This window comes from Balaenoptera physalus (genome assembly GCF_965194825.1).
Source record: "Balaenoptera physalus genome assembly, chromosome: 13".
NCBI classification, from domain to species: Eukaryota; Metazoa; Chordata; class Mammalia; order Artiodactyla; family Balaenopteridae; genus Balaenoptera; species Balaenoptera physalus.
The window spans coordinates 31,935,784-31,958,947 of NC_138892.1; the positions used below are offsets into that span (position 1 = coordinate 31,935,784).

At 38.9% G+C, this 23,164-nt stretch overlaps 1 protein-coding gene and 1 long non-coding RNA gene across 4 annotated transcripts in view; one reads left to right on the forward strand and one right to left on the reverse strand.

Annotated features, from left to right (window-relative positions):
• KITLG (KIT ligand) overlaps window positions 1–23,164 on the forward strand; it is a 91,575-nt gene that overhangs the window by 14,169 nt on the left and 54,242 nt on the right. The gene's annotated exons all lie outside the window — the stretch shown is intronic.
• LOC309640433 lies at window positions 1,780–23,161 on the reverse strand. The gene is made up of 2 exons (XR_014252214.1): window positions 10,593–23,161; window positions 1,780–6,442 (listed from the first exon to the last, which is right to left on the reverse strand). It is a non-coding gene; the product is annotated as an uncharacterized lncRNA (long non-coding RNA).

A 23,164-nucleotide genomic window follows, 5' to 3' on the forward strand; every position in this document is an offset into this window, starting at 1 on the left:
TGACTACCCTGGTTAAAATCCTCCATTGACTTTACATTGCCTGCAGGATAAAGTCCAAACCCTCAACACACTGTACAAGATTCTCTGTGATTGGCCGTTGCTTATCTCTACTGCTCCCTGAGTGGTAAATTTCATGCTGGCATCACTTAACGAAGTACAGTGAAATAGTGACATATTCCACACTGCATTTGGTCCTGAAAGCCCTGATAGCCCCTCTTCATCGTCCAGCTGGTCTAGCTGAGATGGTTCCTCCTCTCGGAAGTCCTCCCTGAAGTCTGTTTGCCCTTCTTCCCTGCCCCCACTTTCCTTGTGTTTAGTGATCTTACCCCGTGCTTCTATAGCATTAAAAAAAAATCATATATTGAAAACAATACAATGAAATTATCTTCTTACTTAGCTGTCTACCTGGCTAAATCGCCTCATGTTGGTATCCCCAGCTAGTGGTACAACACCAAAATCTTAGTAAAGGTTTTTGGAACCAAACTATGAGTTAATGAATCACGTCAGATGTATCTTTGACTGAATCTTTGACTGTAGCATTCTAAGCATGGATCTGAGTACTTACAGTTTTATGCCTGCTGACCTTAATTGACACATGGGTTGGCACCAAGGAGGGTGATTTGGAAGGTAGGAGGAACATTACTATCACGCATTGATGTCATACATAGGAAACGCATATAACTGTGCATGCAGTACCACCTGGCACAAACATACGTTGTTCAAACATAATTCTGTTTGGAGAGAGAAGTGGGCCACTTGGGGTTGTAGAAGAGGGTAGAGACCATGGATTAAAAAAAGAGGAAGGTGGGGCAAGTTGGTGGCCATTTTTAAGGAAATAATACAATAGGTTGAATAGTAGGTGCCAGATGGTGCTTGCTAATTCAAGATTATAGAGGGTGTAAGAGCCAGAAAGGATTTTAGTACATAATAGTGCTGCTGCTGATGATGAAGAAAATGATGATTCTGATGCTCATTCCATGTGCCAGGTCCTGAGCTAAGTATGTTACATACTTTTATCTCCCCTGATTCTCTCCACCTATGAGGGTGGTTATATCATCCTTCCATTTACAGAAGAGGAATGTGGGCTTAGGAAGGTTGTGCAAGTCGCTCAGCATCTTACAACTAGTTAGTCTTAAACCCAGTCTGTTTGCTTAGTATTAGTATTGCTGACATCTTCTCTTTTTGCCTAGGTAAGATGTTTTTCTTGATACATAATAATGAATAAGACTGTTATAAATAGAGTAAATGAATTCTTCTTTCCAGCTCACCCACGTTCAAGAAGCTTCCTTTCATATTTTCTTTCCACGGTTTGTGTTGGTTAATGGTTAGCCAGTGCAATAGACAAGGAAAGGATGTTGTGTAGTTTTAGATTCTGATGTGTATAATCTCTAGCAAGAAATTGATGAAAGAAATATGAGACAATAGACAATATGAGAAATTTAGATGGTTCATTTTAAATGATATTTGTGGATTTAAGACTGATGTGATTAAGGAATTTAGCAAAAGCGATGTTTCATTACTCAAAATCAAAGACATATTTAAGTGTGGAGGAAGAAAGTTGGAGAAGGATTTAATAAGAAGTGATGTTTCCAAATTTCATCTGATTAGAAGTCATCATCTTAGTGACCCAAGGCAATGATACAACTGCTTTACAATTCAGTGCTCTAAAGTTAACATTTTTTAGATTTCTGTACTTTAAAACATTCACAAAACTATTGGGTTGGCCAAAAAGTTCGTCTGGGTTTTTTCATAACATCTTACGGAAAAACCCAAATGAACTTTTTGGCCAACCCAATATTTTGATGCCAAGTTTTCAAAAGTTCTGAAGTTGTTAAAGTTATGCAACCTTACAGCATGGCCTATTTTACCTTTTCTTTTTTTCTGTTTTTTAAATCAGGTAAGCTGCTTGGTTTTGTGTGTAAACTGAAAGGTTATCATTTCTGAAACCCATAAAACTTTTTCAAGTTTTGGATAATAATCACATTACAAGTAGCGAAATCTACCTCCTGTCTCAATTTACAAACAAAATCTCCAAAAAGGACCATAAATGAGAAGAGGAGATGACACACAAAAATTAAACAATGAAGTGGATGTGCAAAATGGCTTGTGCAGATTTGGCACTTGAATCATAGAGCAGCTGAAGCATATCTTTTAAATTTCATTTAGCTGGATACACGGCCCTGTCTTCATTTCCTGAGATTCCCATTCTCTCCTATATGGTGAGAGAATCTCTTTGCTTTCCAAGCAGTCTTCCTGTTTACATGTATTCCTCCAGCCACTTTTGATTCCACAGCAAAGCAGCTGCTTTGAAAAAAGCCCAAAGGATAATCTTGCAATGGATACTCACACATCTTCTTTCCTGACCCAAGGAGAAAGTTCCTTTTTGTTTTCCCCTAGCATTATTTAGAGTTAGGACTTGAGGGTTTAAAGTACATTTTCCATATTCTTCTTTTGTTTTATTAAACAAGGAAGCTTAATTGATAATCTTCCCAGGTCATCTTTGAGGAAGAATTTCAGAACACAAAATAGTTGACATTTACTTTGAAGATTGTTAACTCAGAACCTTTTAAAAAATAGTAATAATAAACTGTGTGATGCCACTACTTACATCCTGATACATTGTAAAAAGTCTTCTCCTTTCTTATTTCTGTCCTACATCTTCCTTTCTCTGCTGAATTTGGAGTCTCTTCCTACATAGTGATATTATGGAGAATGCTCAGCACAATTCCATGATGTCATGGTGAAAAATCGGAATAAAAGAGTTTGCCACTTAATCATGCTTATTAGCATGAAAAGGCAATAATAAAGCCTATTTTGGAGGGGGGGTGGTGAGGGGGAGTGTCATTTGAGTCCACTCCTGAGTAGTCTGGCATGCAACTTTCTGCTTCTTGCAAACAAGTCTTGTCAGAGGGGAACAGTGATATTATGCCTGTGTTACTCTGAAGCAAAGGTAGTTGATTTTATTCTTTAGTCAAACTAGGAATGGGTCTGGATGACATAAAAAAAAAATAATTTAGTTCTGTGAGTGTGAGCTTTTTTTTTTTTCTTTTGCCTTCTCTGGTAGGGATGACAGATAAGAGTCATCCAGTGCTTTGAGAAGAGATAAGATTAGCATTTAAAAGCTTAACCTATGTCATCACTTCTGATCACGCCTGCTCCCAAATGAAATCATATTCCTTGCATGTGTTTCCCAGTGCAGAATCACCATGAATAATTTTTTATGCATGGCTGCTTTAGAAATTTTGATGGATTGCAGCTCATTGGGAGAGAGGAAGAAATTTATAGATGCATCTTATACTGAATTCTAAATAAAATTGTAGACCTCTCAGAGACTTCCACTGAACTTACTGTAGGAAAGTGTCTGCATTCCAGGTCTGTGGGGTTTTTTTTTTGTTTTTCTGTTTTGTTTTGTTTCGCCCCCGTTGAGTCAGTAAAGGAAAGTAACTACACATGATACTCATCTAGTTCCTTTAGAAAGGGAATCTGGGGATTTTACAGGCGGGTCTGCACTTTGGGTTATTATCACATTTTGGCCACATCTGCCAGTGAAGGCATTTTCCACTGGTTGTTCATTAAAAATAGTTTATTTAGCATTTACTACAAGCAGATCGCTGTGCTAGAGGCTAAAGCTACAGCAGTGAGCAAAACACATTATTCCTGCTCTTCATGGGGCTTACAGTCTATCCCTGGCTTTATATCCTAATTTTCCATTTTCATGGGGCTAGAGAAGTATTTAAAGGTGCAAAGAAAAAGTTTAAAAGTTCAGACTGAGAAGCATTTAGCTAATGTCACATTTTGGATAATTAAGAGAATGTTGCAACATTACTCACCCTTGTTATCATTAAGGTTTAGCAGTTATTGGACCCAAGAATAGGAAGGAGGACAGTGGTTTACGCCCAATGGATGAGCAAAACTCTTCTGTTTATCCTTCATTCATTCATTCAACAAATATTTATGAAAGGCTTGTCTGTACTCAGCACTGCTCTACCCACTCTGGACAAAACAGTGAGGGACAGAAAGTACTTGCCTTATGGGACTCAAACTCCAGCAGGAGACAGGTAACAAGCACAGCTGGTGGGTAATGTTGCAATTCCATTGTGTGATAGGGCCACCATCTGCTAAGGAGTGAATCACACACTGTCCTGACTTCATCTGTGCCCCATTTCACATACCTGAATTTATTCTCTATTCAGACAGTTTAGAGAGTGCTACCACAATGGTCTGTACCATATGAAAGATAATTTGATGGTAGGAGTATTTGAGCAGTTCAAGGTGCTAGAGATAAGAATGATGAACAAGAATAGTATAATTCTCGTCCTCACCCCATTTGCACACTTGTCAGAAGGAACAGGTGATGAGAGTAAACGAATTGGGTTATCATCAGTTTCTTATTTCTGATGAAAAGTGCTTCGGTGGAAATAAAATTGATCTGAGAGTGCTGGAGCTGCTTAAGGCAGGTCACCTGAGAAGGTTTCTCCTAGAAGGTGATATCTGAACCGAAGCCTGAATGATCAGAACGACTTGCCTCTTTCAGAGCCCAGGAGGGAGAAAGCTTGTAATAGTAAGTGCAAAGGGCTTAAGGCAGGAATACATTCCCGGTGTTTCAGGAACAGAAAGGAGGCCAGTGTAGCTGGAGTATGGTGTGGGAAGAGGGCATGGTGAGAATGATCATGGAGGTGGGCAAGTCTGCGTTAAATAGGGCCTTGTATACCTTGAGCAGGAGTTTGTATTTTATCGTAAATGTGATGGAAAAGCATTCAGAGGCTGTAAGCAGGTGGTGATGTTTTGCATTCCCTGAAGACCACAATCTTGTGAGTAGCAAGCATGAAAGCAAAGAAGGCTATTTAGAGGGTCCTTGCAGTCTTCCAGGCAGGAGTAGGGAAGCTCGGCACAAGCTGTAGTGGTACAAGATGAGATGGAGGGAAGTGAATGTTTCAGATGTATTTTGCTGGTAGAACTAATAGCACTTGAGAGAGTGGATATGGAGCTAGGGGAATGGGAAGGATCAAGGATGGTGCTCAGAGTTGTGGCTTGAACCACCAGGCTTCAATTTTGGAAATGACATTACTGGGGATGCTTGTTCCAGGTGTGGTTGAAAAGACAGCAGTGATACTAACCATCATGGACATTTATGAGGGTGAGCTGGCTGTCAGATACTATATACCAAGTGTGTATATACCTTTGTGCGAAGTTTGTGAAGTAAGTTCTATTATTAGGCCCATAATACAGGTGAGGAAGCTGAAGCCCAGAAAGATGAAATAACTTTCCAAAGGCCACAAGGTTAGTCAGTGGCAGAGTAGAGATTAAAGCTAGGGCAGCCTGATTCTAGAATCAGCGCCTCCCAGCCCCCCACTCTATACCGTTCTCTGTGCTTGAGTAAACACACTTTGTTTTCTTAAGCCATCTTGGATTATTACTGAAGCTAAAGTTGACTTTTGAAACTCTACTATTCAGGTTAACATTCACCCATTGCCCAAACAATTCAGTCTCACTTTTGCTCCAGGTAGAGATGGGCCTGCCCGCTTTGGGAGAGCTGATCCCAAATCCAAGCCCAAGGGTCAGTTTCACAACCTCTTTTTATCACCTTGCTGTGCTGATCTTTAATCTATGGGGGAAGCAGAACATAAATGGGATTGTGACATCCACTGTTAGCATAGCTTTTAATTTAAAAGTCAACATTTAAAAAATTAGTAGTAGTGATAAAATAATAACTACAGGCCTACCTTGTTTTATTGCGCTTCACTTTATTGTGCTTCCCAGATATTACAGTTTTGTGGTTTTTTTTTTTTTTTTTTTTACAAATTGAAGGTTGGTGGCAACCCTGCCTGGACCAAGTCTATCAGCGCCACTTTTCCACCAGCATTTGCTCACTTTGTGTCTCTGTATCACAAATTTTCACAGTATTTCAAACTTTTTCATTATTATAATATGGTGATTTGTGATCAGTGATGTTTGATGTGACTACTATGACTTGCTGAAGCTCAGATGATGGTCAGCATTTTTTAACAATAAAGTATTTTCTAATTAAGATATGTACATTGTTTAAGTTGTAATGCTATTGCACACTTAATAGATGATGGCATTAGTGTAAATACAACTTCTATACACAATGGGAAACCAAAAAATTAGTGTGACTTGCTTGCTTTATTGCAATATTCTCTTTATTGTGGTGGTCTAGAACTGAACCCTCAGTATCTCCAAGGTATACCAGTATAGCATTAACAGTCATGTCATGGTCTACTATAACATTGTCTTATTTATTAATCTTTTCAAAACTCCAAAGAAATGTTATCACCATGAGAAAACCGAGGCTCAGAGAGGTTCCATAATTTGTTGAAGGTTGCAGCATGTAAGTGACAGAATCAGGATTTGAATCTACATCTTACTTTGCTGATGTTCTTCTTCTCTAAACATCATCTCATCTCTTTCATAAGCAATGAACCTGCAGTTGAAGTGTATTGTTATCAGAGGAACATGTCCTGAGCACGTCAAAGGCAGATGCTTTGCTGGGCTTCAGGTGGTAGAATTGCATTAACATTCTCATGGATTGTCAATCAAAAACTGCCTTTTTAGGACGTCCCCAGTGGCGCAGTGGTTAAGAATCCACCTGCCAATGCAGGGGACATGGGTTTGAGCCCTGGTCCAGGGAGACCCCACAGGCCGCAGAGCAACTAAGCCCGTGCGCCACAACTACTGAGCCTGCGCTCTAGAGCCCGCAAGCCACAACTACTGAAGCCCACACACCTAGAGCCCGTGCTCCGCAACAAGAGAAGCCACCGCAATGAGAAGCCCACGTACCACAGTGAAGAGTAGCCCCCGCTCGCCGCAACTAGAGAAAGCCCACGTGCAGCAACAAAGACCCAAGGCAGACATAAATAAATAAATACATTTTTTTAAAACTGCCTTTTAAAGATAAAATTTAAATGATTGTTATTTTACAATTTGAATTTTGAAATACTAATGGAAAATTCCTGAGGAAAGTTTAGACTGAACTTATGAGAAATAAATGCTCAGTAACTTGGATTTTTCTCTCCTAGTGCTTAGGGTTTAGTTGCAGACAATTAATCTACTCTAGCTAGTTTAAACATAAAGGGATATATTGAAGTTTATTTAATGGGTTATAAAACCAGTGGAAGGGCTAGAACAACAGGTTGAGATTTCAGAACACTCCCATAACCCAGAACACAGTTAAGTCCAAGGCAATCTGTAAAGCAGCTACATAACAGCAAGTGCTGTACAGCCAGGACCGCTGCTGATGGCAGGGTCTCACTGCCTCACTACCACCCAGCAAAATGCCTGCCCTGCATCCATCCAGCTTCTCTTCTCCAGGATTTTCTTTCCATATCGAATCTTGCAGAGTTGTGCCTGACTGCTGAAACCTAAGTCATACCTGCAACTTTAGCTAACTGCAATGGAGTCCAAGACATGGAGATTTTAATTTTGCAGCCACTACAGTATAGAAGAATATGCTCAGAGAGAGCGGGAATGGGAATTGAGTCAACTCACAGTATCCTCTACACTCATTACTTAACTTTTCTTTTTCCAAGTTTCTCTAAATCAGGAGTATCTAATATGTAGCCCTTGAACCAAATGCAACCTCATTTACCTTTTCAGACATTTTTGTTTTCTCTAATGATATAGCACCCATGAGCTAGTACAGCCTAAAATAGTATGTCTAAGACTTCAGAGAGTACCTAAGAATCTTGTTAAAAGTACACATTCCTGAGATGGACCTTCAGAATTTTGGATTCCACATGATGCCCAGGAATCTGCATTCTAAATAAATACCCCCAGATGATTACACTTTGATCTAAACATAAGACAGCAACTCCCCTTGTTTCAGTTGGGGCACCTTCCATGAAGGGGTACATTTCAACAGTTTTTTCAGTTCAACCAGAGGCACTTGGTATGTCCAGCACACGTCGCATAATCAGGGAAGCTCATACAGTGACCTTTGCAAATCTGGCTTGTCATCTGATGTGATGGAGAAAATGATCAAGATTGTGAGTGTCCTTTGAGCTCAGGCCTTTGACCCCCTTGTTTTGATGCTACTTGGAACAGTTCCAGCACAGTATGAAGATTTAGTTTATTTGTAGTCCAAAAACCCACATGGGAAACAAACAAACAAAAACTTTTGTTGGAGATTTCCTGAGCTGCTTCCTCAGATTGAGTCTTCTTAAAAATTAAAAGGGCCTGTGAGACCAAACTTGTCAGACTCCCAGTAGCTGATCTGACAAAACATCTGAGCACATTTAATTACAGCCATAGGGGAGAAAAACACAAGAATTTCTAGGAAGTTTAGGCATTCAGTCCAAATTCAGTGCATGGAGTCAGATAGCACGTGGAGCCCACGCTCATTTTCCATCTCTCAGTTGTTTGGAGTTCAGAAGATTGTACAGATTTTGCAGAACTTTTGATTTACAGGAGATCACAATTTCAGAAGAGAGTCACATAGTTGGAAGAATACAAATAATGATTTAGGTTTTTGGAGCTGTTTTTGGAAAGCGACAACCCTCAGATTGCATGTCATCATGGTTCAATTTTAAGAGCAACTAATTGACATAATAGTGAACAATGCCATCCCCAAAGAATCAGTGCCCACGAAGTGCTGAATTTGGGTATGTGGATTTCAGAACTGTCATTTTTTTTTTCTGGCGATATTCCTGTACTTGCCAATGTTGAGGGCCTGTCGCTCTTATTTTTTTTTTTGAAAATAAACACTTATAGCAAAAAGAATTGGCAACAGATATGTAAATCTAGGTTCAATGGTGAACTCGCACCCACCAGTTTTCTAGACCAGTTTGGTTTGTTACATGTCATCTTCTCATAATATTGATTAGAATTAGTCATCAACTCTCATATCTGTAAAATACATCCTTTCCCTCTGCATTTTTTTAACCATTTTTAAATTTATTTTAATTAATTTATTTATTTATGGCTGTGTTGGGTCTTCGTTTCTGTGCGAGGGCTTTCTCTAGTTGTGTCAAGTGGGGGCCACTCTTCATCGCGGTGCGCGGTCCTCTCATTATCGCGGCCTCTCTTGTTGCGGAGCACAGGCTCCAGACGCGCAGGCTCAGTAATTGTGGCTCACGGGCCTAGTTGCTCCGCGGCATGTGGGATCTTCCCAGACCAGGGCTCGAACCCGTGTCCCCTGCATTGGCAGGCAGATTCTCAACCACTGCGCCACCAGGGAAGCCCTCCCTCTGCATTTATAAAACTGCTGAAGACCTATATTTATGAATAGCTAATGACCTATCTATTACCATTGTTTCTGATGAAATCTATACTGCTGGCACAAATACTTATTCTATCACGTATGCCTCTATTAAAAATAATAAAACTTGAATACCTAGACCCTAGATTCTAGCCTGAGGTAGAAATCCTTTGTAGGTATTTTCACACAGGGGCAAAGTCTCTGAGCTAACCTGGTTCTCCTTAACCACAGGTGGGTTCCCCCATGCACAGGCTATTTAAGGAGGAAGAAGGCTTGGTTTATCATCTTAGCCCCCTTCTTTCAGAGATGTCTCTTCTCATCTACCAAGACTGAACTGAACTTTCTAGCCCTTCCAGACATTACCACTCTGTTGTAGTATGCCCTTGAAATTCCCTCACTCTCACTGACCCCTATGGTTCATCCTGCATGGTCTCACTCCATGGAAACTGTCCTCATCAAGGTCAGCTCCATTAGGTCCTCTTCAACAACCAACAGGTTGACATATTTTCAGTGCTTATTTTATTGATTATACTCTCCCTTTGGTACTTTTTTTTCCTATTGGCCACAGTACCCCCAAATCAACTGATTTGCCTCTCATGTATTTGGCTTCTCATTCTCTTGTCTCCTATGCAGATAATTTTTTCTTCTTATATAATGGTATTCTCCAGGGTTTTGTGTGATAACTTCCAATCCCCAGCTGCCACTTCTGCTACATATCCTGGCTCAGGGAATAGCACCACTTCTGCCTCAGTCACCCAAACTGGAGCACAGAAGTCATTTGTGACTCTCCCCCTGATACCCTACACGCTTTCTGTCAGTCACCCAAGTTCTTCCTTTTTACTTCTACATCCTCTTAAACTTGTCTCTCTCCATTCCCACTGCCATTTGCTAGTTAAGGCCCTCCTCATGTGGCCTCTGGATAACTTCATTGACCTCCTAACTGACCTCCTGCCCACAGGCGTTTTGGCTGCCCCCCTCAACCCCACGTATCCTTCATTCTGATGACTGATAAACTTTTCAAAAATAAATCAGATCTTGATACTCCTCTGCTTAGAGTCTGCCAGGAGCTCCCCAGTGCCTTTAAGATAAAATCCAAATCAATTAGCAAAATTGGGAGGACCTCTGCATATCTTTCTAGCCTCATCTATTGTTGCTTATTCCTTGAAACTCATTTTTCACTTCCCTCACTTCTGTGGGCACCTGCTTCTTTACTTTCTCTGTCAGGGGTCTTCGCCCCAGCTCCCTTTGACCTGGCTACCTTCCACTCACCTTTGGAAAAGATGTCTCCTCCCAGAAGCTATCTCTGAGCCTCTCCCTCCCCGACCCCAAAGTCAGGTTTAGCTGTCCCTCTGGGCCCTTCCCTTCTTAGATACTCCACCTGCTGTGTTTGCCAAGAGCTTGAGCTTCCTGAGGCCGTGACCATATCTTCTGTATCTTTACCTTCTGTAATTATCAGGTACTCCATGTGTGTCTGTTGAATGAATAAATAGCATAAATAGCTCTTCTTAGAAGTCTGAAAGCACTGTTTTGTTTTTATCAGAAAGAACAACTTATCACTTTTTTTGAGCTCTCCTCTCCCTCTAGCTATGCTTTTTTTTTTTTAAGCTACCGCAAGTATAACCTGATTTACATGCACTACTTGTTAATCCAGCCTGGTCATAATTTGACATTGTTGTTTCAATTAGATATTGATGCAGTTCAAGAGACCTATATGCTGTCCACAGCATAGGCATTGTACATGAAACTTAATTGTTCATTAGATATAAATGAAGTCAGTTTTATTATCTGATTGGCCCAGTGTTTTTCTTTCTAGTCTTGATTTAAACTTGGTCCAGGCATACAGATGGCCAATGGGCACATGAAAAGATGCTCCACATCGCTAGTTATTAGGGAAATGCAAATCAAAACTACAATGAGGTATCACCTCACACCAGTCAGAATGGCCATCATCAAAAAGTCAACAAATAATAAATGCTGGAGAGGGTATGGAGAAAAGGGAACCCTCCTACACTCTTGGTGGGAATGTAAATTGGTACAGCCACTATGGAGAACAGTATGGAGGTTCCTTAAAAAGCCAAAGATAGAGTTGCCATGTGATCCTGCAATCCCACTCCTCGGCATATATCCAGAGAAAACTGTAATTCAAAAAGATACATGCACCCCAATGTTCATTATAGCACTATTTACAAGAGCCCAGACATGGAAACAACCTAAATGTCCATCAACAGATGAATGGATAAAGAAGATGTGATACATATACACAATGCAATGTCACCCAGCCATAAAAAAGAATGAAATAATGCCATTTGCAGCAACATGGATGGACCTAAAGATTATCATACTAAGTGAAGTAAGTCAGACAGAGAAAGACAAACATCATATGAGATCACTGATATGTGGAATCTTAAAAAAAAAAAAGAAAGAAAGAAACAAGGGAACTTATTTACAAAACAGAAATAGACTCACAGACATAGAAAACAAATTTACGGTTACCAAAGGGGAAAGGGAGGGAGGGATAAATTAGGAATTTGGGATTAACAGATGCACATTACTATATATAAAATAGATAAACTACAAGGACCTACTGTATAGCACAGGGAACTATATTCAATATCTTGTAATAACCTAAGAATGGAAAAGAATATATATATTCAACTGAATTACTTTGCTGTACACCTAAAACACTGTAAATCAACTATACTTCAATAAAATTAAATTAAAAGAATAAACTTGGTCCAGGGATTTACTAGCAGTGTAGCCATAAACAAGTTACTTAATCTCATTGAATCATGTGTTACTCACCTACAAAATGGGATAAAAATAATCTACCTGGTTGATGGGAAGATCATACGAAATAATGTCTGCAAACTGCTATGTGTGGCCCTTAGTAGGAGTCAATATATGTGAGTCATTTCCCACATATATGTGGGAAATATATTGACTCACAATATATGTGAGTCATTTCGCATGAGTCATTAAGTAGCATTTAAATATAGAATAAGGATGAACTGTCACACGGTAATTCTCCCCGTCTCCCCATTTTTTCCTATAGATTGAATACCTTGAAATCCTTAAGTTCTCCTTTTACCTTAAAGCCGTTGTCTACCTTTTTCTGTTAAGCAATTCACTTCTAGGATGTTCAGATTTTGTTATAAGAGCATACTTACCCATATTTCCAAATATTCTCCTTCTCAAAAAGATCTGCATTGAGAGAGGCAGAAGAGTGAGTAACTTTACAGGATTTTAGTGGACCAACTTGGACTTCAAGCTGGTTTGAGTTGCACTTAATTGGCCTGTTAATGTCTTCTTTCCTCATAGGACTAAAACGACCAATCTGCGGTCTCCTTTGACCCTTCGAGATTACTGGACAATCAGTAGAGAAGAATTTGAGTCAGTGTAGGTTGCTTAGGTATTTCCTTCATAATGTTGAATGGTAAAATCTTGTTGAGCAATAAAAAATCTTAAGGAAGAAGTCATATAGAATTAAACCGTTATTCACTGACCGACAGTCTGTTGTTGGTTTAGGTTAAGATTATTTTGGGAGGGTATGGTTCCTATGACCGCAGAAAATCTGAACTCAGGACTAATTCCTATACCTGTATCTTGGTAACTTGCTTTCCTGGCTCTGGGTAGCTGAGCCAGTTGGCTCTCTTCCAAAGCACATTTGGGCTGCAAGGGAACTGCCTGCTTGGCTAGCTGGCAGGCGAGATTAAAGAAGAGATGAATGTTGTTTCTGGCAGCAGCTGCTGTTTTGTTCAGGGCAGTCCTAGTACTATTTTGTAGTTCTCTGCATAAAGAAAACGATCTACACAGATGCCCCACTTACCTTTTCGACTTTGGAAAGTCTGTAACGTGGATCCTGGCAATGAATATTTTAAAACCACTTCTCATGGTCATAGAAAAGTTTGTTTTGTTTCCCCAAGTTTAGAAGATTGGAATCTTCTGGTTTCCTGAACAGCATATGTTGCCCTGATGTTCTTGGGCTGCATGCATGTTAGTTTCTACTAAAGGAAAGGAGTCTGCAACCTGACTTCTGTGTAATAACATATGTTCAGATCAAGTAAATAGTTTGCTTTAGAGGGGGGCTTTGCAGTTCCTTTCTCTGGCATGTGGCTTTTTATTGTAAGGAAGGCTGTTATGCTCAGGAAGAATTGATGAATGGGTGAATATTCCACTGGGGTCTGTTGAGATTGGTTCTCAACAAAAATGAGATTTAAGGAAGACTTTTGCCTTCAGAGTCTCCAGCCTTGTCTTCCTGTAATTTTTCCCTTTTAAAGTTCCTTTTCAGTACCATCTGCCACTGTTAAAACCTGCTCCCAGAAAGAGACCTGCTATATCTGTCATTCACAATTGAGTGTGTATTTTAGTCACTATTTCTTCCCTCCGCCACGACTGTTTCTACTGCATATTTTAGTTCCAACAGTGCATAAGGATTTCTCATTAGTTTTTTCATCACGTAAATAAATTGAAGGCAACTTTTAGCAATGAAAGGGTTATTGGAATTTTGTGTGTTGTGCAGAGTACATGGGGGACACTTTTGACGCATGCCTCTAAATTTAAAAAAATCTAGAACTGCCGACAATAAGATTAGTTTAATGTGACCGTGCAGTGAGAGGTTATCGTGAAATGAGAGGTTATCACACAACAAGCGTGACCTAGAGAGAAGAGTTGTACGATGCTAAAAACAAAGTAGCCAAAGAAAAATGTCATATGCAGAAGCAGAGAGTGTTACAGAAAAAACAGCAAGAGATGATTACCCAAATGGAAACGATACATTTTAGAGCAGAAGTCACAAACGCAGGGACATTTTGCTTCAGCTTTCTATCTAATACGGTGTGTGTGTGCGCACCTGCCCACATGTTCAGGCACCCAAATACCCTTGTTGGAGTCTCCAGAAGTTAGAGAAAGAGGAAGAGAGAGAAAACTCCATTGGAAGTCAATTGTCTATTAACCGAAGCTACTCTCAACACAGTTGAGAACTAAGAAATAAATTGAAAAATGCATCTGACCCCCAAATCAGCATCAACATACCCATGTACTAAAGGTCAGACTCTTTGTTCATGCAAGATTGATTCTATGAAGTCCTTTCCCGGACTCTCTTATTTGTATGGTTTTTAAGCACTTGTTTCCCTGATTTCTAGACAATCCAAAACCTATAATCCACACAGCAAATCATTGCACAACACCTGTGGTTTGAAAAGATTCTCACCACCACTCCATGAATGGGTAAGGCAAAAACGATTCTCATTTTAGAGACTGATAAACAGATACTCAGAAGGATTCACTGGCGTGTTTGAGGTCACATGGTGGGGCTCAGAGGTTTTCTGGATCCATCTTCTATACCCTGCCATCACACTACCAGTTTTCAAAAGCGTGAACTTTTTTTCTTTTTTGCCCTTGGAAACCTTTGTTCGAACAAAATTTTACCCAGAAGCATGAACAAATAGAACAGAAAAAAAACTGAGCTGCTTTGCTTAAAACAGGCGTTGGGGGCCCAGAATACTGGCGGGGCAGTATGTTTTCCTTACCAGGAACAGCTTGAACATTGCACACTGCTCCATTCATTCAGTAATTCACCCAGAAAGTAAGTTTATTGAGCTCTGATTTATTTTTCTGTTGCTGTTGGAATAAATCACCACCAATTTAGTGACCTAAAACAATACAGATTTATGATATTATGGTTTTGGAGATTCAGAAGTCCAAAATGGGGCTTATTGGGCTAAAAGCGAGGTGTCGATGACACTGTGCCTTCCTGAAGGCTCTAAGGGAGACTGTTTCCTTGCCTTATTTCAGCTTCTAGAAGCCACTTGCATTTCTTGACTCCTGGCCCCTTTCCTCCATCTCCAGTGCCAGCAATGGCAAGTCAAGTCCTTATCGTGTCACATCTTTCTGACCCTTCTCCCATCACTGCATCTCTCTGACCAGAGCTGGAAACGTTCTCAGTTTGTAAGGACCTGTGTGATTAGATGGGACTCAGAGAATCCAGGATAATCTCTCCACATCAAGGTCCTTCGCTTAATCACATCTGCAAAGTCCATTTTGCCATATAAGTCAATATAGTCACAAATTCCAAGAAAATTAAGACGTGGCCGTCTTTTTGCTATTATTCTGCCTATATAAGCACCCCCCATGGGCCATGTGTTGTGTTTGCCTCCGGGACTACAGGAGGCTAGAGATGGGCACGTTAACAGTAAAAATATGTTGCAAATAATGACCTGACAGTACGGGAGAAATAGGTAAACTAAGAAACAAACCAACAAAAATGAAAATAAAATTGTAAAAGCAGTCGTTCAAACAAGTACAGTAAAATTTGGAGCTCCTTGGAGGTGGGCAGTCACAGCTACATAACCAAAATGCTTTTTCCCGCCAGCTTTATTGAGGTGTGACTGACAAATAAAATTGTATATATTTAAGGTGCACAATGGGATGTCTTGATATATGGATACATTGTGAAATGATGACCACAGTCAAACTATCCCGTTACCCTTTTTTCTGTGTGTGGTGAAAACACTTGGGATCCACTCTCTTAGGAAATGTCAAGTAAACAATATAGTATTATTAGCTGTAGTCAAAATGCTGTACATTAGGTCTTCAGAACTTACTCATCTTATAACTGAAAATTCGTACCCTTTAATCAATATCTCCCCATTTTCCTCTACCCTCTAGCCTCTGGCACCCACCTTTCTGTTCTACTCTTTGTTACTATGAGTTCGACTTTTCTTTTTCTGGATTCCACATATAAGTGAGATCATACGATATTTGTCTTTCTGTGTCTGGCTTATTTCATTTAGTCTTCCCTTTATTTGATGAAAATGAATCATCAAAGAGAAGCAAAGTTTAATATTTCTAGCCACTGTTTAGGAAATCAGGGAAATGTGTGTACTATATATTAGAAAAATTTCTGCATAGAATAATATGGAAAAAATACTTTTCCATTTAAAGAAGTAAGCTCCTCATTTCGGCCCTCTCCCAAGAATACTGATAGGGAGGTAGTACTACTACTGTGCAGAATTCTCAGTACATTTCTGCCTTGACTGCTCTCCCATCCTAATGTTTAGTTATGCCTGAGTGAATGATTGAATTTTATGAAAGGTGAATACTCATCAGTAGCAAAGTACTTGATCCTTGAACAACATGCGTCTGAAACTGCATGGGTCCACTTATATGTGGATATTTTTCAATAGTAAATACTTGCAGTACTACATGGTCCCAGGTTGGTTGAATCCCCGGATGCTGAGGAACCAGGGATAGGGAAGGCTGACTATAAATTATACACGGATGACTCCTGCATTGCTCAAGGGTTAACTGTATATACAAAATTAAATTAAAATATCAGTTTACTTAATAGCTTTAAAATAAAATGCCTCATGAAATATAAGTTTCTCAGGGATACTTGGTTTTTATTTATTTTTAATTTATTTTATTGAAGTATAGTTGATTTACAGTGTGTTAATTTCAGGTGTACAGCAAAGTGATTCAGTTATACATACATATATATATATATATATACACACACACATACACATACACACACATTCTTTTTCATATTCTTTTCCATTATGGTTTATCACAGGATATTGAATATAATTCTCTGTGCTATACAGTAGGACCTTGTTGTTTAACCATTCTATATATAGCAGTTTGCACCTGCTAATCCCAAACTCCCGCTGCATCCCACCCCCACCTCCCTCCCCCTTGGCAACCACAAGTCTGTTCTCTATGTCTGTGAGTCTGTTTCTGTTTCGTAGATAAGTTCATGTGTCATATTTTAGATAACAGATATAAGTGATATCATATTGTGTTTGTCTTTCTCTGTCTGACTTACTTCACTTAGTATGGTAATCTCTACGTCTATCCATGTTGCTGCAAATGGCATTATTTCATTCTATTTTATGACTGAGTAGTATTCCATTGTATATATGTGTCACATCTTCTTTATCCATTCATCTGTTGATGGACATTTAGGTTGTCTTCATGTCTTGGCTATTGTAAATAGTGCTGCAGTGAACATTGGGGTGCGTGTATCTTTTTGAATTACAGTTTTCTCCTGATATATGTCCAGGGGTGGGATTGCAGGATCATATGGTAACTCGATCTTTAGTTTTTTGAGGAACCTCCATACTGTTTTCCATAGTGACTGCACCAATTTATATTCTCTCAGGGATATTTGAACGTATTAACAGATTTAAGTTTAGTCCTAACCAAATAGACTCCAATAAATTGAGCAAAATCATCCGTACAGATGTTTGTATATAACTGATCCAAAAAAAAAATGCTGCCCTGGTGAAATTATTTTGCAATTATTATAGAAGTCTGTATTATATTTTTAAACTATCAAAGAACATATATAAAAATTATAAAATTAAAAGTTCTGAAAAATGTACAATATTCAGCTTTGGCTTGGAATAGGGAACAAACTTGTCTCCATATGCGTGATATTTGAAAAATTATTAAAGTCTTGGAGAGATGGTGTCAGAGTCCTCACCAGTGATGTAACAGCTTTCTTGAAGTGCTGTGACAGTATGAGGTGGTGAAGAGGACAGGATTTCGAATTGGACAGACCTGAGTTTTCGTCCTGATCTCACCACTTAGAAGTCACTGAATCTCTCTCTACCTCAGTTTCTTCATCTTCAGAATTAGGATAGATGAAACTTAAATTTTGTTTGTGGTAAGCTAGACAAAATGTTTGGTACATAGTAAATGTTCAGTAAGTGGAAACTGTTATTCACTGTATTGTTCAGAAAGCACAAGCATCTGCATACACATTCAGACATCCTGCCTGATGGTACTGATGAACTACAGTATGTACTCTATTTAAAGCCAGGCCCTCTGCTTGAGACAGGATCTCACCCCTTCCTGTCTTCTCAAGGACATCTGATGTCTCTCTGTTCTGACCCACAGTGCCAATTGCAACTCCTACTGGACCATCCCCATAGGCATACAGACATCCTGGTATTTTTACCATCTTATAAATAAGACTCTCCCCTCCCCCCAACCTAATTCCTCACCAACTCCCATCTCACTTTGTTTTTACTTATTTCTTTGTTCATTTATCTATTTGCTCTCCTTTGAAGGACACCGCTTTAAAAGAGCTGTCTATATGCACTGGTTTTAATCACTCACCTCTCATGCTCTGTTAAATCCACTCCTGCCTGGCCTTTCCCAAACTGCTTCAATAAAAGTGCTCTTGTTAATGTCACCAGTGACTATGCTACTAAATCCAGTGACCAGTTCTCAGTCCTCATCTTACTTGACCTATTGCGAGTATTTGACATAGTTTCATAGTTTAACCTTCTCCTTAAGGTACTTTTACTTTTTCTTTTTTTCTTTTTTTTTTTTAACCTGGGTTCTTCCTCCTCCTCTGGCTCCTCTCTCAGGCTCCTTTGTGTGTTCTAAATCTTTTGCCAGACCTCTTAATGTTAGAGCACCATAGGATCCAGTTCTTTGTTCTTTTTCCCGTTTGTACTCACTCCCTTGATGGTCTCATCCACTCTTTTGCTTAAAACTCCATTTATATATCAAAAGCTGTCATATTTATATATCCAGCCCAAACTTCCCTCCTCAATCCAGATTGAAATATCCTGACCTAGTTTCATCACTAGGATGTCTCAAAACACATCTCAAACTGAGCACACTCAAAACTTAACTCCAGATCTGCCCCCCAAATCTTCTCTACCCCTCAGCCTTCCCCATATCACTTGATGGCAACACCATCCTTCCCAGTTGCTCAGACCAGAATCCTTGGAGTTGTCTTTGACTCTCTCTCAAAGCACTCTCCAACTGTCAGGAAATCCTATCGGCTCAATCTTCAGGAGGCATCCAGAATCTAACCACCTCTGGGCAATGCACTGCTACGACCCTTTCTTGCTTGGATTATAGCAATAGCCCCAAATTGGTCACTCTGTTTCTACCTATTGTTAGCCTAAAGTCACAGCAATTAAAGTGATCTCTTTTTTTTTTGGAAATAATTTATATTTTTAGAGCAGTTCATAGCAAAATTGAGAGGAAGGTACAGAGATTTCCCCAGTGCCCCCTGCCCCCCACACATGCATGGCCCCCTCCGTTATCAACATCCCCACCAGAGTGGTGCATTTGTTGCAACTGAGGAACCTACCTTGACACATCTTAATCACCCAGAGCCCATAGTCTACACTAGGGTTTACTCTTGGTGTTGAACATTCTATGAGTTTAGACAAATGTATAATTACATGTATTCAGAATTATAGTATCATATAGAGTACTTTCACTGCCCTAAAAATCCTCTGTGCTCTATTCATCCCTTCCCCTCCAACCCCTGGCAACCACTGATCTTTTTACTGTTTCCATAGTTTTGCCTTTTCTAGAATGTCATAGTAGTTGGAATCAAAACAGTGTATAGCCTTTTCAGATTAGCTTCTTCACTTAGTAATATGCATTTTTTTTCCTCTGTGTCTTTTTATGGCTTCATAGCTCATTTCTTTTTAGTGCTGAGTAAAAGTCCATTCCCCAGATATACCACAGTTTATTTAACTATTCACCTGCTGAAGGGACATCCTGGTTGCTTCCAAATTTTGGCAATTTTGAATAAGCTGCTATAAAAATCAGTGTGCAGGTTTTTGTATAGACACAGATTTTCAGCTCTTTGGGATAGAACCAAGGAGCATGATTGCTGGATCATATGGTAAGAATATGTTCAGTTTTGTAAGAAACTTCCAAACAATCTCTTTGAAAAAAGTTTTAAATATGTCGTATCTCTCCTATGCTCAAAATCCTGCAATGAATCCCTTTTCGTTCACAGTAAAAGTCAAAAGTCCAGGTGGGTATACAAGACCCTACATGATCTGGCCTCTCCATTCTCTCTGACATCATCATCTTCACTGCCCCCCTGGTTTATTCTTGCTGTTCCTTAAATAAAGCAGATTCCTTAAATCAATGAGTATGCATTTATTTTATAATAATGGGGAAAAAAGATATACTTTCTAAAAGTTGTCAGGGTAGTGACATTCCAACTAAGTTTTTTTTCTTCTCCAAATGTTTGATAATGATGATATATTACTTTTATAATAAAGTATCTTGAAAGATTCAATTGAAAACAACAACAACACGAAATAGACCTTAGGGCCTTTGCACTAGCCTCTCTGTCTATAATACTCTCCCACAGACACCTGCTTGGATAACTCCCTTAGCTCCATCTAATCTTTGATAAAACATTGCCTTCCCAATGAGGCCCCATCAGATATCAGCTCAGTAGTACACTTGGTGCTGCGTGAAGCCTCTGATGCCTCATGAGTGTGATTGTCACCTTGAACCTAAGACCATGCTGCTAGTAGAGCAGAGTAAGCATTATAATTCTAATCCCCTTTAGTGTGATCTAATTTTTCTTTTTTCACAGCACACCTTTGACCTACTATATAATCTGGTTATTTATTATGTTTATTGGTTATGGTATGCCTTCCCTCACTAGAAGCTAAGCTTATGATGGCAGGAATTTTTGCTTTTTTTTAACTAATATATCCCCAGCATCTAGAACAGTGCCTGGCACACAGTAGCACTAGGTGCTTAATAAATATTTGCTGAATGAATGAATGAGTGAACAAATGTTTGTGTAGTTTCTTCAGTGTCAGGCATAAGACATGGCAGAGAGAAGGCAACAGAATTTCTGCCCTTATATTTCTTTTCTTTCGTCTAGTCTTATTGAGATATAATTGACATATACGTTGTATAAGTTTAAGGTGTACAGCATAATTATTTGACTTGCATACATCATTCAGTGACTACCATATTAAGAACATCTGCCATCTCATATAGATACAAAATCTATATAAATACAAAAGAAATAGAAATGTTTTTCCTTGTGATGAGAACTCTTAGGATATACTCTCTTAACTTTCTTACGTAACGTACAGCAGTGTGAATTATATTGATCATGTTGTACATTACGTCCCTAGTACTTATTTATCTTATGACTGGAAGTTTGTACCTTTTGACCACCTTCCTCCAGTTCCCCCTCCCCCACCCCATGCCTTTATATTTCTTAGAGCCTAGAATATGAATATGGTTATTAGTGAGATTGGCCATTTACAGAGGTCCTTAGGGAAGATTCCAAAATCATATCATGGAAGAGGATCTCGGAGAAATATATTTCAAGGGAGGGTTAGGTCTTAGCAATGACAGTATAAAAGAAAGCTTGAGTTTAAGCAATTATACTTACGTACATGAAGGGATATTAGAGGATATTTTGTGTGTTGGGATTGTCCAAAAAGAAGAATCATCCCCCAAACAAATCATTTATACAATTCAGTCTTCATTTTGGTCCAAGGGAGATGCTGCTATGAAAAGTGGGACCCCACCGTGCTCAAAGTAGCCTTAAACAAAATTAAGCAGGATTACTGCTGAAATACGTAGATTACAGTGGTAAAACAATAAAAGGGTTTTAGTTTTGTTTCAAAGCCACTATTATCTATGTAGGTAGCATTGTAGTCTTAGAAATTTTAGTAAATGATAATTACAATTTGGTCCAGTGTAAAATCTATTTAGCTTGCAGATATTAATTGAAAATAATAATCCAGTTCCATATAATACATGGCTGGTTACATAATAAATAGGAAAGATTTCTAGCCATGTGCAGATGGGCCTTTGTGTAATTTTAAGATGCCATGGATGAATGTTAACTCTTAAAAGAACTCTCACATTTTAAAATATCTTCACATCTCCATGTTTTGCTCATGCTGTTTATTTTTCCTGGAATACTTGTCCCTTCCTTGTCAACTCTTGCAAACTCTTCTTCTGTCCTCTAAAATCCAGCCAGAGTCACATTTTCTCTCTGGCTTTTCTTGGCACTGTCTTTCTGCTACGAGTTGTCTCCCTTAAGGTCAACTGATTAATTTTTTCCTCCTCTGAGTTCCCAAAGCATTTATCACGGGGTGTGGGTGTCACCTACTTACCTGCATCTGCATTTCAAGGGTGTCTTATCACCTTTGTTTCTCTAGTGACTGGCTCAGTCCCTGTCTCATAATACAGGCTCAATAAACAGGTATCAAATTTGAAGCATTACACTCTTTTTTTTTTTTTTACCTTGGTCACTGATTCATCCAGCAAATATTTATTAAGAGCTTTTTATATTCAAGGTTCTGCTATGTGTTGTAAAGATACTGAAGAAAAAAAATAGATGCCCAGATTTTTAAAAACATAAAATATAGTGTAATAAGAAAAAATAAGCCATGCACAAAGGTAACTATTTTACATATTTGAAAGAGTTATTTTCAAAGAGAGGTGTTTTGGGGGGCGTGTGAGTGTGGGTTCATGCTAGGATTCAAGAATGTCTTCCCATTGACTAAGAAAATATTTTTCCTTATTAATTGACATATTGGTTATGGTCTGCCAATAAATGGCCAAAAAGCTGTGATTCAAAACAATGATTCTTTTGATGTCTCACAAATTAGGTTAAATTCTGTCCTATATCTAAATCTCTCTCTCTCCCCCTCACTTTAACTGGGTATACTATTAGATTATCGGACTAAAGCACTGCTCAGGGTTTTGCTGCTACTTGTCAAACAGTCTACATTTAAAGTAGAGAAAGTTTCTTTTGGTGCCTTAAGGTATGAATTTTATGCATTCCCTAGTTTTTAGAAAACACCTTAAGTGATAAATCCTTCACATGTTGCTACAAGTTCATTCCTAATTGCCATTGGGGAATTGCCCGTAGAAAGCTTTTGACAAAAGTTAACAATACTGTCATTGAAATGAAAAATCCAAACCATATTTTAACAGAAAATTTTTAAAAAATTTGGTCAGCATAGTTTGAAAGCTCAGCATCTAATTGCATCTAATTGTATTTAAGCCAGTAGCGTTAAAAAAAAAAAAAAAAGGTAGATTCCCTTTTCCACATTAAGGCAGAAGATGTTAATTGTTAATAGTTTTAGTGACTATGGATTTTCACTGATGATCACCAGCATGTTTTCTGTTTTCATT